This window comes from Suncus etruscus, chromosome 3 (assembly GCF_024139225.1).
Source record: "Suncus etruscus isolate mSunEtr1 chromosome 3, mSunEtr1.pri.cur, whole genome shotgun sequence".
NCBI classification, from domain to species: Eukaryota; Metazoa; Chordata; class Mammalia; order Eulipotyphla; family Soricidae; genus Suncus; species Suncus etruscus.
In genome coordinates, this window is record NC_064850.1 from 152908659 (window position 1) to 152924283 (window position 15625).

Genomic DNA, 15625 nt, shown 5'->3' on the forward strand with positions numbered 1-15625 from the left:
AACTTTGGGACCACCCACACATATGTTAACTAGTATTGACAAAGGTATTATTATAAGAAACTTAATTATAGTGATTTCTATTATTTTCCACTAATTTTATGTATTTCCTTTCCTTCATACCAATAACATTAATCTAGTGATACAGAAGCATATATTTACAATAACTCAACAATTCCTATTTTAAGTTTAGAGGTACTCCTAGTAGTATCTACCCAGCTTTCTTAACAGTAGAGTAGTCCCATCCCCCTTTTCATTTTAGAATAATTTAAGTAGTGAGTTAGCTCTTTCCGTCATCATTTTAAATAGCATAGTGGGAAGCGAGGACCTTGGGGAGGCTGGCAGTAGAGTTCTAAGCTTCCCAAGCATACAGAGGATTTTGCCAAGGCAAAGCACAGTATTATTAAGATTAACAGTTTTCAGATGGAGTCAGCCTTTTCAACTAACTCAAGTCAGACTGACTGGTAATGATGTTCATGAGATGCCATTTCCTGCCAAACAGTAAGATGTGGAATTTGTTAAATTAAGCCATGTGATGGGTCTGAAATGTATTAACTTAATCCATAATGAATGTCATTCCATCCCTTTTAACATGCTTCCCAATTAAGCTATTTAGGCCTCAGATATCTAAAGAAATTGAGCTGTCCCACTTGTTGCCAATTGGTTAATTCCTTGATGATGGATAAAAGCTACTAAAGGCTTTTGTTTTTAAATCTATGTTTTCTTCAGTAATAGCAATCTTTTAATCAGCTGTTACAAAGAAAATTCTTACTATGCCACAAGCAATTGTTCAAGAAAGTCAAACGATTAGGAAGATGAACACAAATAGGCCTTTTCAGCCATCCAAGCAAGTTCAACAGGACCTAGGGTAGCTGGCGTCACAGTTAACACGCCACATGGAGGACCCAGTAGTCATTTTAATTTTATTAGTCCTGTGTTGGACACACAGAATATGTTCAGTGTTTCCCAGACTGAAAATTCTGGAAGACCCAAGGTTTCTGACAAGTCTCTCTTCATAAGACTAGCATTTCCAAATTTCAGAATGCTCTTCCAATTCTCAAGGAAATAAAATAGGATTTCTTAGAGCAACATACTTCTAATATTCCCATCTCTATGGAGAATATAAACTACCCTTATATAGGGAATCAGACCCTTATATAGAAAAGTAGTCACATGTCATAAATGACTTAACCACCTTTCATTTGCTCTAGCTTGGCCACCACCCTAGGTATGGTGAATAATACAGTGGTTTCAAAACATCAGTTCACAACCTGTACAATTTTGAAAGTCAATAAAGGTTTAAAACAATTGGTCTGGGGCCCAAGAGATAGCACAGCTGTAGGGCATTTGCCTTGCATGCAGCCAATCCAGGACAGACTTGTGTTCTAATCCCAACATCCTTTATGTTCCCCCGAGCCTGCCAGTAGTGACTTCTGAGGGCAGAGCTAGAAGTCACCCTGAGCACCACCAGGTATGGCCCCAAAACCAAAGTAAATAAATAAATAAAATAAAACCATCAGTCTGTTGCTTTGCTTATAATCAGTCCAAAGACCAATATGCAGGACAGGAACCAGTCAGTAAGTGTAAATGGCTGAAGAATTCTGGTATGCAAATATCTATAAATTTTCTAGTGTGTGTGTAACTTGCTAACAAATAGAGAAGTTTTGCTGTGTGACCATTTGACAGATAAATAGACTTTTTCAGTTTATAAACCTCACCTTTTTGCTATTGTTTTGGCTTTGTGGCCATGCCCAATTGTGTTCAGGGTTTATGCCTGGCTCTTTAGTCAGGAGTTATTTTTTGTAGTGTTCAGTTAACCACTTACAATTCTAGGAATCAAACAGGATTGACAATGTGCAATAAAAGTGCCTTTGCTCCTATATTATCTCATCAGCCCTAAACTTCACTTTTTTGGGGGGTTATGGATTTGGGGCACATCCAATAGTGCTCATGTTTATTCCTGGCTCTATACACAGGGATAGTCTAAAAGTGTTCAAGGGACAAATTAGGGTCAGGATTGAATCAGGATCAGTCATTTACTGATTGGATAAGGCAAACACCTGACCTGCTATGCTATCTTTCCAGCCTCATTAAATTTCACATTTAATTCTTAGTACACATCAAATGAAGAAGGCTTATAGGCAAAAAGTTTTCCAGGGTAAAATCAGTACCTCTAATAAGGAACTACTATTTCTTCTACTTTATGATCTTTGAGGTACATTTATGTTATCTTATTAAAGAGAAAGGCAAAGAACTGTAGCTGTCTAAATCAATTGGCACAGTTAACTCTGTCCTATGGGCCAAATCTTTTTATTTTATTTTTATTTATTTATTTATTTGCAGGGGAGAGCACAAACGCAGTCCCTCACTACCACAAATTATGCAGTCGAGTTTCCCACATTTGGGGAAATCACAGGGGTCAGCACACCCAGAGTGCAATGGGTGAGCCTCGCCCTGGGGAAACCACCTTCGTGATCATGGTATCTCCCCTGCCAGGTAAGTATTTATTTTGGTTTTTGGGTCACACATACACTTGGCAGCGCTCAGGGGTTACTCCTGGCTCTGGTCTCAGAAATTGCTCCTGGCACCATATGGGATGCTTCGATTCGAACTGGGCTTCTTCCTGTGTTGGCCTCATGCAAGGCAAATAAATGCCTTACCATTGTGCTATCCCAAATCTTATTGCTTATTTTTATAAAGTTTTATTATGACCAGCATGTTCTTTTATTTACATAGTGTTTATGACTACCTTTGAATTTCAATGGTAGAATAATAACTGCGACAGCAATCCTATATTTCATAAAGGCTAAAATACTTGCAACCTGACCTTTAACAGAAAAATATTTTCCAGTATATTCACTCTGTATTTCTATGGTAAAATTCTGTTCCTCCTGAATCCACCCCATTTCTACTCATATTGCTGTGCCTTAGAATGGTAAACAGAATATTTGCCTCTGACCTTTGACTTGGAGTCACAGTAGATAAACTTATGATTTTAGCCCACTTACTATTCAATAAAATGCAAATCTAGAAACACGTGTAAAGAAATTTTTCTGATGTAATTAAGGCCGTAGATCTCCTCTCTCACCCCTTCTCTCAATTGGTGTTATTATTTGCACATTTTATTGTGGTGTTTTCTGGCCATTCTCCTTTAGTTATGATGTTACAGCGCATTTTAGTTGTAGGACTCACTGGAGGTCTTTTTAGTGTTCACACACATGCACTCTATGAGTTGCAGCCTTGGCCATAATGAATCCACATGTTTTTAGTTTGGATGCTTGCCAAAAAGTTGCACTCTTTATTCTTTCTGTTGCAATGTTCACAAATACTTGATTATGGTTTCACTGAAAGTCAGCTTCTAAGCCAGAAATCATAGACTGCAGAACTGTAAACACAAACAGAAGAGCTGTCAGGGACATGTTCTGTACACTTTGAGGTACCAAGATTTGTAGGCAAATACAATAACCATTGATCCATTTCTTAGTCTCCAGATGACAGATTTGAATCAAAGAAAGTAGCTTGGATTATTCAGGTGAGCTGCAATTTAAACACAGCAGCACTTATAATTACAGAAATTTGTCCAGCTGGAATCATTCAGGTACATGTGGCAGAAGAAGAAGGCAGATAAAGCAACACAAGACTAAGTTGGAGAGACACAAAATATGGGAAGGACTTGATGTGCTCTATAAAGCTAAGAGCATGAAGAAAAAAGCATAAAATTTCAGTTGCCTGTGTGTGAACTTATGGAGCTGAATTTCATAATAGTCCAAAGAAACTGAGCGATAGAGTCTTCCTCCAGAATCTCTGGAGAAGAGCAATGCCCTGCCAACATATAGATTTAACATTATGAGACCTGTGTCATACTCTGACCTCCAAAATGTGAGATAATACATGTTTGCTAGTTGGTGGCAATATGTTATGTCATCGCTAGACTCTTAAGATTGGGTCTAAAACCTGACTTGCTTTTTCCAAAATGATATTAAGATATACAGGTTTCAGTAGAAGCAGTAAAAATGCTAATGCTTAGATCACCACCTTTAAAATAGCATTAGGTTTTGTTTTGTTTTTGGCATCACCATAAGGACCAAAGAAATAGTACTTCAGGGAAGGTGCTTACCTTGAACTCAGACAATCTCTTTGATTTTTGGCATATCATGTGGTCCCCCAACACTGCCAGGAGTGGTCCTCAAATGCAGAGTCAGCAATAAGTCCTGTACACTGCCAGGTGTGAACCAACTATAAGCAAACAAAAAAAAATTAAGTTAATTTCCTAGTTAACCTGCTGATCTAAAAAGGAAGAACAGGGAAGACATTGTAATTTGGAGTTATATATCACTGATCATAACCTAGAATAGATGTATAAATATTAACAAATTATTGTTTAAAAAAACAATGGATTTTGAAAAAAATAACAATGCATTTTGAAATAATTTGTTTTAGGACTTCGTGTTGGATAAATGATGAGTACAGAAAATTGAGACTAGAAACATTACTCCCAGAACATAAAGCTTGTATGTAAAAGACACTATAGGCAGATGGAATAAAATGACAAAACAAAACCTGATAAAGAAGCCTAAAAAAATTGCACATCCACCTTCCACAGTTATAAATATTGGTAAACTGCTGCCAGCAGTAATCCAAAGGTAAATGGTGTGTCTAATGAATTTGTAGTTTTGAGGGAGAAGATTTATGATTAAACACTAAATGCATGAGCTATTGCTGCAAACTGCATTTTATAAACTAATGAGAAAGAGAGGAACTCAGGCAAAAACTATAGTTTCTTCAAGCAAAAACTTGAGGGTATCTAGAAAGTTTAGAAATCTCAATATCAGGAAAGAAAATTTTTCAATAAATCACAGTAGAGACTGAAAAACTATAAAATGAGTGGTTGACCAAGATATATATGACCTTAGTATAAAGACCAAATTAGAAGTATGTAATTCTTTTTGATCTATAAAAACTAATATAATGCCTGTAGTATCTTCTCAACTGAACAAAAAAAATTTTTTTGGGAGGTGCACCAGGTGATGCTCAGGGGTTATTCCTGGCTATGCATGCAGAAATTGCTCCTGTCTTGGGGGACCATATGGGACATGGGGGGAATCAAACCACAGTATGTCCTGGGTCAATCCCATGAAAGGCAAATGCCCTACCACTGCGCCATTGCTCTAGTCCTGAACAAAAATCTTTTTGAAAGATTAAGGCATAATATTGATAAATGCAATTCATCACAATTGATTTCTATGAAGAGAAGGCCATGCTTTAAAAATAATTGTGATTGTTGTTGCACATAGAACTGACTAGAATAAGTACATAGAAAATCTACAGACCTTTAGAATGACCTATATTCTCAAGCGTATGACTAACCTTGTAAGTGAACTGAGATTGTTCTAGATTTAAACAGTCTGATAAGACCCAAGTTTCTATGAACTGTTCTATGAACAGAGAACCATCTCATGAAGCTCCTAAATCTTTGAGATGAGTATATTTTCTACTGATTTCACTAGGAGAACTGATGAATATGTTGGAAGAGGATAGATGAGAAACAATGGACACATAAGAGATCCATAGGGAGCAGTTCTTGAAACACAGTGAGGAACATTATCTACTATTTGGAAAAGGTATTTGACATCATTTCTCCAGCACAATTACAGACTTGCTATGGCAACTGTGTGCCTCCTATTTTCTTTCTTCAGAGACAATTCATTCTATATTTGTTTCACCATAGTGTAAAGAAAGTATATCATTTGTTTATTTAGCTCTTTGGTCATAATCCAATGAAATCCCAAGCTTTGAGAATGATAATTGGATGATTTGCTTGAGGGTCTATAAAAAGAGTTTGTCTCACTAGGAGCTAATTTACCTTTGAGTTTAACCTTATAATTTTTATCCATCACTAGAATGTTATTGGCAGAGACATAAAATTGTGAAAACTTGTATATGTTAATCTTATTCTTATTGTGTGCTTATGCCATTGCTATTATAAAAAAATTATCTGAAAGCCTATGGATTTCATTCCAAGAAAGAGAAAAGACTCTTGGTGGAACCAAACTCAAACAAATTGGAAACTAATCCTAATGAGAGAGAACAAGGTTTGTTCATTTCCAGCCAATACACAAATACTTAAATGATCTTTTTTCTCTACTCAATTTTTTAGAAAAATTTTATAGCAGTCTATAGCTGTTATTGAAGAAAATATATTATTAGAGTAAAAATTAATGATATAGAAATTTTCCCTATCTTCCCAAGAAAGTCATCATTATAAATGCTAATGGAAAATTATGTATTTTCCTTTCTTTTTGATATGCTTTTCAATTAGTCATGACGCTCATAGACCTCTAGATTGGGGCCAGAAAACCTGGTTTTAAATACCAGCTCAGCAATATACTGTTTATATTATCTTGAGCACATAAATTAATACTCCCTGGGTCTCAATTACCTCATCTAAGAAATAATGATAATCATCCTAACTTCATGGGGTTTTGTAAGGATGAAATGAGATGGCAGATTTGAGGAAACAGTGTGCTGTCTGACATAAAGCAGGGCCTTAATATGAATTGCACCCAAATAATTGGAATGGGCTCCTGGATTATTTCCAAGATTCTTTCTAAGCCAACAATACCATGGGGCTAAGAAAGTCTTGGTCTTCACCACAATATCTGTTCTCTGATGCTTGTTTAATGATAACAAACTCTTCTATTTCACTATTTGAGAAATCTTCACTCAGGGAACATTCTTGAAAGTTTAATACATTGACTTAAATTTATATTCCTATGTGAACAATTAGCATGAGTACATTTTAAGAAATATCTATGAAAAAGGCACATAGTGTGTATTTAATATTATGGTTAGAATACTAGAATACTAGAATAGATAAGGTCAGCATGTGGAAAAGACAGAAAACATATCCAGTTAATTCATAAGCCCAAACAAGACCAGCACAGTAGCAATAGTCCCAGTGAAAGATACTCACAGAATAATATATTACAGAAAAAGCAAAACAAACATTTTTAAGAAAATAATGCACTCTAATCATCCATCAATAAAAACTAACAAAAATTGACCTGAAACTCATTTAAATTTATTTTTGAGCTTTTCGTGTATTTCTCAGCACAGCAACAATCTGTATAACCCCAAATCATAGTTCGAGTTACTTTTACTTTTTTAATGTTATTCAATCATTATTGATTATAAATATGTCTATAGCATATAAATTTATTTCCTAAGTATCAAAAATGAAGCCAGTAAGCCTGCTATTATTATTATTATTATTATTATTATTATTATTATTATTTGAGATTTCTGGATGCTTTTTGGTCACTGGGTGGTGCTCAAAAATGGGAAATCACATAATATAGGACTAAGGACTTAGCAAGTACATAGACAAATTTATTGCTTACCTATTACATTAAATACTCTGACAGTGAACTTTTTGATTAAACCCATAATGGCAACTTATTTGTCTATAGCTCCCCCTCAAAGTTGAATATAAACAGAAACACACAACAATAAATAAAAACACAGCGGAGGCTATTTAGAAAATCTATTCAGGAGCCGAAGAGATAGCATGGAGGTAAGGCGTTTGCCTTTCATACAGGAGGTCATCATTTCGAATCCTGGCGTCCCATATGGTCCCCTGTGCCTGCCAGGAGCAATTTCTGAGCCTGGAACCAGGAATAACCCCTGAGCACTGCCGGGTGTGACCCAAAACACACACACACACACACACACACACACAGAAAGAAAATCTATTCAATTGGGTTTCAATTAATTGCTGTTTTGCTATACTTTTTCACAATGCCATTTTCCTTACCATAACTCTACAGATTTTCAGAGTGGACTATTTCATGCACAATTTATTGCAGAGACAGGCAATATTTATCAGTTCCTTCGTGGCAAAGAAGAATCATCTGCTTGAAGGCCATCATTCACGGTGCTGTCAAAAGAGTGGCACAAAGCAGAATAATACAAGAAAAGAGCCTCCCAAATACTCGATCTGTAATAACTTCATTAATTTGAGAATTAGGAGCCTTTTTTTAATGGGAAGAAAAATACCCAACCTCTTAGCAGAACATCCCAGATAAGATAGAGCCCAGGCCTTGGCTCATCCATCATTCTTTAGAATTAGCTTTCATGCACTTGACCTTAACCATCATTCTTTTTGTCAAGCCTGGGTGTCAACACAAAAGAAATTGGTTCATGGATGAGAGTACTGAATGTGCATCTGATCACACTTCTTTCAGGCGCTTACCTTCTCACAGTAAGGGATCAATTAAAACCAAATGGAGCAGATTTCTCTGGATATCTGGGTCGTCAATGTGGAATGCTATGGTTTGGGCAAAGAAGCATTTAACTGAAGAAGAGAAGAGCTCCTGGCCCGAGCACAAACAGACCAGGAATGGATGTCATAAGCTGCGGGATGTAAACACATTCAGCACTGGACACAAAAGGACAAGGACACAAGAGACCGTCTGTCATGTCATTACCTGAATATCTAACTGTATTATTTATAAACCAACTTGCAGCAGATGTTGTCTTTTTTAACACAAATTCTCCTTCCAGGGCATTATGCATGAAGCCTAATTGTAAATGCCTATATTGTTTCTTTCCCCTACTGATTTATTGTTCTATAGACATCTACATGGGAACACAGTGTGGAACTGTGCTGTTTTCTCTATTAATTATTTTCACTCTTTGATTACTAATTTCAGAAGACAAACTTTTCACTGTTGACCTCCTCGGGAGTGGATTGTTTTACAACGAGACTGTATTAGGGAAATGAGTCCCCAGTGAATGCAGAAGGGCATGAAAACCTTGTGTCTTATTTACATTAACCCAAACACAAGTTTCTCAGTCATCTCTCTCTTAAATCTTCATCTACTTGTAAAGGGAAAAAGCCATAATACAGGCGAAGCGATTCCATGTTATGCACAATGCTGGAGATATTTTATTAAAATAAAGTCTGAAAAAAAAACATGCTGCTGAACCTTATCTAAAGCATTTTTATTAACTTGCTTTTGTTTTTAGGCCATACCTCAAATATTTCAACTCCAGGGCATAGGGAAAAGGTATATTATTTCTGGAAATTGTTTATGGAGTTGCTCCCTGCAGTGCTCAGGGACCATGAGATACCAGGGTTATAACCATAGACACCTTAATAAAAATCATGTACACCAACCCTTTTGAGCTATGCTTTTACCCTAAGATAAAATTTAGAGGGAAAAAAGTTCCAGAGAAAATTGTGAAAACTTATTGTGTTCTAGAACTGAGTTGGTCAGTCTGTCCTAATATATCTGTGTATGATTTCTAACTTCTAGAAAAAGAAAGACCTCATTTGGGGGAAGGGAAGATTGGCTCTTTCCACTCCCTATTCTTGTCAAAAGATGGTTCACTCCAAGTCAAGATGTTGTCACTGTTGCACTGAGCTACTTGCACTGAGATAATGATGAGGAAAACAGGAGAGAACTTGTTGCCTATTTCACACACTCCCAGGAGTTCCCGCTGAAGTTGGAGGATTCAAATGAACTTAGACTTGAGAAGGTGTGGACACATTGTCTAACTCAAGTCTCTGTCCTGGACAGCTATCCCTTCTCCTCCATGCCAAGTACATGACCATCAAGTTCTGCTATTACTCCAGGGACAAAAAACACTTTTGATTTAGCTGTTTAAACTATTTTTTGTGAGATCAAATAGGGAGTCATTGAATACAATCCAGCTCTGTTCAGAGAAGGCATTATAATTTTAACCATTCTTTTCTTCCTTCTTTCCAGATCCCCTCAGATGGAGAATATCTACTCACGAATTTGAACTAATCTCTTAAATTATTTTATGAGATTAACAGGGCTTTTACTCTAGATTTCATTTGTGACACAGAAATAGTTACTTTCTGTTCCCAATCCCAGTTTTCTAGAGAGACTGTAAAAGACAAAAGGTTCCTCCTATTTCCTGTGGAAGAGAAAGCAGATGACCCCTGATTGGGTAGGCAGGACTGCCCATCCTCTGGAAGAATAAGGTAGGAAGCATGGAATCTTAACTTTCAAAGAGAACACAAGAAGATAGATAGATCTTCTTGAACTTAGTTTTTCCTCATGAGATTACACTTAATCTTAATTACACTCCAAAATAATTATTGCATTTCATTGGAAATTGTTCATGCATGAATTTTAGGTACAGTCATGCACTACAAAAATTCAAAGAAACTTCAGGCATGCAAAATGTGGAGGTCTCACTCTTCATTACCAAACTTCTCACCTCACCCCACTGTGGAATCCACTGACTTTTAAGTCAGTCATTATAATCTTGGTTGATTTACTATTAAAAAGACTATTTCTATGATCAAATAATCAACCATACTATATGTTCAGTTTCCACATTCCATTCCAAACCATTAAGGCATTTTTCTCTAAGAATAGGCCATTGTGATTTTCTGACATCTGGTAGGTATGATAGCAGTGTCTCACATAACCAGAAAAATAGAATTGGTACAGTTCATCGACCTTATTTAAAATTCCACCCACTGGCAGGAACTCTTTGTACCCCTACACAATTTTTCTGATTGTCTAGTATCTATGCATAGCATCAGAGTGCTAGTATTTTTAAAGAGCTGGCTTAAATATTTTATATAAAGAACTTCTAACCCTTTTATATAAAGATAGAAGCAAGATCTGTATGTGCAGACCTTGAGTTCAGTTTCTAGTATGGCATGCCCTCCCTGATTTCACTCTGGAGCATCAAAAGATGCACTCTCTGTGGCCCCCAGCACTACCAGGTCATATTAGTGACTGCATGCATCATCACATATTAAGACCTGAGCACTCTCAGGTTGACCATCCCTAGGGTGTTCTCACAGACAGTCCTGAATTTCTTTACCCCCCCCCCAATTCATTGAGGAAACACCTGAATTTAAAAATTAGGCCAGGGCCAGGAGAGATAGCACAGCGGCATTTGCCTTGCAAGCAGCCGATCCAGGACCAAAGGTGGTTGGTTCGAATCCCGGTGTCCCATATGGTCCCCCGTGCCTGCCAGGAGCTATTTCTGAGCAGACAGCCAGGAGTAACCCCTGAGCAACGCTGAGTGTGGCCAAAAAAACCAAAACCAAAACAAAACAAATAAAAATTAGGCCAGAGAGATAGCACAGTAGTGAGACATTTATTTGCCTTGCATGGGGCCGGCCCAGGATGAACCTGGGTTCAATTCCCAGCATTCCATATGGTCTCCAGAGCCTGCCAGGAACGATTTCTGAGTGCAGAGCCAGGAGTAACCACTGAGCCCTGCTGGGTGTGGCAAGAAAGAAAAAGAAGGAAGGAAGGAAGGAAGGGAGGGAGGAAGGAAGGAAGGAAGGAAGGAAGGAAGGAAGGAAGGAAGGAAGGAAGGAAGGAAGGAAGGAAGGAAGGAAGGAAGGAAGGAAGGAAGGAAGGAAGGAAGGAAGGAAGGAAGGAAGGAAGGAAGGAAGGAAGGAAGGAAGGAAGGAAGGAAGGAAGGAAGGAAGGAAAGGAGGGAGGGAAAGAAAAAAGAAAGAAAAAATTCATTTAATTACCTTGTCATGTATCTTAGTTGTTTCATGTTTTATGTAATATTTTTCTTGCTGGGGTTGGGCTACACCCTGGGACACTCAGGGGTTTCTCCTGGCTATGCGCTCAGAAAGCATTCCTGGCTCGGGGGACCATCTGGGACACTGGGGATCGAACCCAAGTCCGTCCTGGGCAGCCATGTGCAAGACAAATGCCCTACCTCTGTGTTATCACTCCAGCCCCATATGCAGTGATTTTTTTCTTTTTCAAGTTATCAAATTATTTGATCTCTCTTCCTCACTCTCGCCTCCCTCCCCACTAGCTCTCTCTCCTCTCTCTTTCTCTTTCTCTTCTCACTAACAATTATAGCCTATGTAATTGGGTCCAGTGCAAGTAGTGGGAAAATCAGGAGACAGCGCGAGCAAACAGACTGGAATCAATCTAGAAAACCTGAGGCTGTAAGGAGACACTAGATCCTGCCACAGAGAAGCAACGAAGGGGGTCTAAAGAAGATGGGGGCTGTGTGTGATGTGCACATGTTCACTATTTCCCAGCAAGGTTAGATGTGCTTGCTGGGTTAGAGGCTGAGTGGGATCTGGGACAGAAATCTGCTTCCCTAACAGAGAGACACCCCCCTCCCCCCCCCACACACACACACACCTCACTGATCCAGCAAGTCCAGGTTGAGTTTCCTGCACACTGGACTCTGGGGATCTGGCGAATCTCTGGCAGGTCCAGCATTGGGGATTGGATAGGGGTGGGAAGTGAGACTTCCAGTCAAACCCTACTCCAATTGATCAAGCAGCCTCTGAATAGCAGCTTTTGACATCTCAGTGGGTTGTGAGGGAGGTGTGGTCCTCACAAATGAAACAGACCACAGGGGGTGTAGGAGACCTCTGCAGGGCCCCTAATCAATTACTAAAAACACAGAGAGGGTCCAAGGAAAATGAGTGAAGGAGACAGACACATGCTGACACTCAGTGGTATTGCTGGGCACCGAAAGAGAAGTTGGGGATTTTCAACTTCAGAGAGGACAAGGGTGATTGTTTTCTTTCATCAGTTGTTGCCCTCAGAAAACAAAACAGAAACCAGGAGAGAAACATGGCCTCCGGAAAAGCCAAAAAAAAGCAAAGAGAGGCTGGAAAGGATGAAACAGGAGGAAAGCAATTCTGGTTTTAGGAAATAATTTAAATAGTCTTGAATGCCCAAAGGGCCTAGGCACTATATTATGTGTTAGAAAGAGGTTGGGATCTCCCTGAGGAGATATGAAATGGGAGATGAATATTATTAATCATCCCTATTTGCTACATGTTAGGAAACGGAGGGGAAGTGAAAATGAGTGATTTTTACCTCTTCGCTCACATGCTGTGGCAGCCAGAGAGCTAGGATTGACAGACCAAAGCCTGGTGCCCTGTGAAGCAGGCCCTTGGGGCTCCTGCTACCCAGGAACAGAGCTCAGGACACTGATGTGGTTCCATGTGCAGGCAGGCTGCTTTCTCCAGGAAGCTTGCAGGTGTGGCCATAGAATCTACCCCCAACCTCTTGCTCTGGGCCAACAGCTATGGCAGAAAGGAGCTCCTCACAGGTTATGTCTTTAGCTAGTTCCAACCTCACTTACTGCGACCCTAAGGGATTGGGTTGATATTGTCTCTCATTGATCACACTGAGGTTACTGAGAAGATTAGATATATTTGGACAGGAACTGTCTATTTAGTTCACTTCTGTTTCCCCAGGACCCAGAACCATGCCTGGGCCTCAAATCCATATCTGTGGGATCATATTGATCGCTTTTCTCTGTGTGGGGCAGGAACCTGCATCAGTAACAGAGAGAAGTCTAAGTCAGACATTTCCAAAGTAGAAATGAGATATTAAAGGCAATCTGAAGTATCAATTAGTAGGTGGTCTGAAAGGGTAGGGAGAAGGGCAATCTTAGACCAAATAAATATAAAAGTGCTGAGTTTAGCTTCATGTTGGAAAGAATTTACATAGAGTTTAATAAGTACACATGTTTGTGAATTTTCTAGAGGGTTGGGTTTGACTCATTGCACAAGTATCAGTGGTAAAACACCCCTTGTCAGCAAAAACCCACCTTTTGATTGTACATTGCTACTGGTTCTTCTTTCTTGGAAGAAAAACATAGCTCTTGCTTTCCAATGGTTTCACAGTTCCTTGATCACTTCCAAGCACCATTTGTCAAGAAACAATTCAATCTTCTGTCTTTGCCTGAGTCTTCCATCTTTTAAATAAGTGGCATTACTATAAAACTATGGTTGCTAATTGCTATACTCCAAGTATTTTTGTTTACTCTGTACTCTACAAAGTCCGTTTTCCTTGTATCTAATTAGCCTGAATAACAGACATTGGGTTCTCTTTCCTAGAAAGACAACCTGGGAAAAATTGGTAGGAGTCAAAATCTCCCAGAAGTTATAGATGTTCACTCTAAATGGGAGCTCAAGAACTCATGTCTGTATTTGAGATAAAGCCAGAAACCTCTAAGCCAGGGGTCTCAAACTCAATTTACCTGGGGGCCGCAGGAGGCAAAGTTGGGGTGAGGCAGGGCCACATAAAGGATTTCACAAAAAAAAGTCCTCAAACGTCATTGACAGTTTAAATTATTTCTTCTGAACAGGAATAGAACATTGAGTGAAGATTATGAACTGTTATCCTAAACATGGCATCTTTTGCCTATTCCTTGCTGTCAGAGACTTGACAGCGCTTCTTCTCACAAATCTGAACCACATTTGGCTTTAGAGAGGAAGCAGTTGAGACCCTCAGTATGTCTTGAAGATGATCATCATTAAGTCTAGACCTGTACTTTGACTTATTAAAATGAAAATTATTCTTCACACAAATATGTGCTCCCAAAAAGGCACGTGGTGCGCTTGAACATTCGGGAAAGCTCAGGGAAGCTGGGGGCAATTCTCTCAAAAATTGCCCATGCATGTCTGTTTTTCTACTAATCTCCCTGAACTTAGCTTTGAGATCAGAGTTGCATTGCAGGTCAATGAGCTCCATTTGAAGCACAGGAGGGGCATCTTGCACATCAAAGGAAAAGGGGTCCACAAAAATTTGGAAAGTGGCTCTGTGCTTTTTGAAGTCTGCAAATCTGTGATCAAATTTCTTCTCTAGCTTAAAAATAGCATCAACATATTTCTCACCACTGAATGGTATGCCTGCATCCACAAGTTCCTTGCATGCTGGGAAATGGCAAAGGTTTGTCTGAGAGAGTTGGGATTTCCATAACACAAGTTTTGTGGAGAATGATCTCATGTTGTCATAGGCAGCACTGATAAGCTGCCCCGGGCCTTGTAACATCTTGTTTAATACATTCAGCTTATGTATGATGTCAACTAGAAAAGCTAAGTCCATGAGCCATTTGTGATACTCAACTCAGAAACAGCATTCCCATCCTTCTCCATGAAGGCTTTCACTTCTTCTCTCAACTCAAAATATCTTTTCAGGACATTTTCCCTGCTGAGCCAATGTATCTCAGTGAAATAGAGCACAGCTCCATATTCTGACTCCATTTCCTCTAAAAAAAAAAAGCACGGAACCTCCTGTGCTTTAAGCCCCTGGATCTGATTTGGTTGATGTATTTCACAACAACAGACATCACATTGTAACCGGTAGGCATTTACTGCAAAGGGCCTGCTGATGGATAATGCAGTGAAGAGCAATGGCCTTCTCTACACCCTCCTCTTCAAGTTTTTTTTTTTTTTTTGAACAAGTGCCACCAGTCCATTTTCCCTCCCTGTCATCGATGGCGCTCCATCGGTTATTATTCCAACAAACCTCTTCCATGGCAAACCTGCATTCTCAATGGCATCACACAGATGTTAAAATATCTCATTAGCGGTGGTCTGGCCATGCATTGGAATTATTGTGAGCAGCTCCTCTGTCAATTCAAAATTGCAATCAACACCACGGACATAAATTGTGAGCTGCGCAGTGTCTATTATATCTGTGCCCTCGTGAAGAGCAACTGAGAATGCATCAAAACATTCGGCTTTCTTACACAGTTGATGATAAATGTCACTTGACATGTCAGAAATGCGCTCTGCCACAGTGTTAGCAGAAAGGCTAATTTTGCTAAACTGACCTTTTTTTTTCTGGACAGA

The 15625-nt window shown here is 38.9% G+C and overlaps 1 non-coding gene across 1 annotated transcript; it reads right to left on the reverse strand.

Annotated features, from left to right (window-relative positions):
• Positions 1 to 2337: 2337 nt before the first annotated feature.
• LOC126005687 (U1 spliceosomal RNA) lies at positions 2338 to 2501 on the reverse strand. Its single transcript, XR_007494727.1, has one exon. It is a non-coding gene; the product is annotated as a U1 spliceosomal RNA (small nuclear RNA).
• Between the last annotated feature and the right edge of the window lie 13124 nt (positions 2502 to 15625).